Source organism: Aplysia californica, unplaced genomic scaffold (assembly GCF_000002075.1).
Source record: "Aplysia californica isolate F4 #8 unplaced genomic scaffold, AplCal3.0 scaffold00056, whole genome shotgun sequence".
In the NCBI taxonomy this organism is placed as follows: domain Eukaryota; kingdom Metazoa; phylum Mollusca; class Gastropoda; order Aplysiida; family Aplysiidae; genus Aplysia; species Aplysia californica.
The window spans coordinates 470,392-472,035 of NW_004797326.1; the positions used below are offsets into that span (position 1 = coordinate 470,392).

General features: G+C 42.6%; 1 protein-coding gene across 1 annotated transcript in view; it reads left to right on the plus strand.

Moving 5' to 3' along the window:
• The window catches only part of LOC101854395, a gene marked incomplete at both ends in the record, with an annotated part of 14,903 nt that overhangs the window by 5,230 nt on the left and 8,029 nt on the right, over positions 1 to 1,644 (plus strand). Inside the window, 1 exon segment of the mRNA XM_013079565.1 lies at positions 1,242 to 1,289.

The window sequence follows — 1,644 nt, forward strand, 5'->3', positions numbered from 1 at the left end:
CTCTCTCTCTCTCTCTTTCTCTCTGTCTCTCTTCCATCTCTCTCTCTCTCTCTCTCTCTCTCTCTCTGTCTCTCTCCCTTCACCCCCTCACTTTCCCCCTCTCCCGTTCCCCATCTCCCTCTCCCCCCCTCCCAATCGCCCTCGACCGCATCTTTCACCCCCTCCTCTCTCACACACAAACACACACAAACGAACACACTTTCCCCAAAAATTCCACTGTATTATTTTTAGATAGTGTCTTCCGTAGCTTTCGATTTTACAGTCATCCAAAGAGCCCCTAGAATGAAATTTCGATTTTTTGGTGAGAAAAGTTTCTCAATTTTTATCGTCGTTTGGCCCAATAATCTGGAACACCTTCCCTAAGGCCTCAGGATCTCAGAGAAGCATCACATTTTTACACAATATTATTACCCCAGCAGATCTATTTCTACTTCTAATCCTTTTGCCCTGTCCTTTTCCACAGCTCTTCATTTTTTATTCTATCCTTTCACTTAATTCTCAGAATGTCCTCATACATATCCACGCTCAAGAGCTTGCTCTGTGCGCTTTACAACTATTATTACCCTCTGAGAACACTCTCAGAAACATTCTCCAGCTTCCGCGGAAACATACAGTGCAAGCTGCTGATTTCACACGCTCAAACACTATCAAACTGACAAGATCTTTCACTGTCTGTAGCTTGGTACCCATTTCCACCTGAATAAGTGAGGAAAATTTGTGCAAAGTGCCTTTCCCAAGGACACAACGTCGGGTCCCTGACGGAATTCGAACCTACGACCTTACGGTTGCGAGTCCGAGAGCCTAACCACTAGGCCACCGACGCCCCAAATGTTGATCAAAGTCTGGACTTTGTTCAGTACTGTTTTTGTTCTCTTCCAAGTTTCGCAGCCGTGGAGGAGCACAGACTTGACGCTGGAGTTAAAGAGTCGAATCTTGGTGCGCACTGAGATGTTACTAGCTTATACTTGTTGTACTGTCCCCGTCGTTTCATGCAAAAAAAAGTTCTGAAATTATGCACACTGAGCCCGAAATTGTGAAATTATGCGACTGTTAATTTTAACAAAGAATGAGAAAGAAAAATAATCAGAAATTATGCAAAAAATGATCAAAGTTTGCTAAATTATGCGGGGCGCATAAAACCACGGGGACAGGTTGTATATATAAACTACTTCATATTTGAAATCAATTTCTTAACATGATTTCTGTATATTGTTTATTCACTTCTATTATTTCGTTCACAGTGATTGTGGACAACAGCGAGCTCTACGGGACGTCAGGAAGCGTAGCAGGTTGGTACCGAAGCATAATTGGTCACTTTTAAGGGCAAGCGTGCTAACCCATATTTCGGGGGTTTCCAGAAATCTTGTTCTACGGTTTCCAGAAAGCTTGACCTACACCAAAAGTGGGCATTGCCCTACCTATAAGAGAAGTTTGGTTTCATTGGGGTGAATATTTGGTTAGATATAGATAAAAGTTTCCTGGTCTTTTAAAGAAACTGAAAAAGGGGCAAAAACATCGACTTCGATTTTCTTAAAAGAGCATTTTTTCGGGACAGCCCCCTTGTACTTAAAAGCGACCAATTAGAGCGTTAGATCTAGTTGGCGAGTGCTCTGGTGTGGTTTGCTCCTATGTATCTTCTCTATC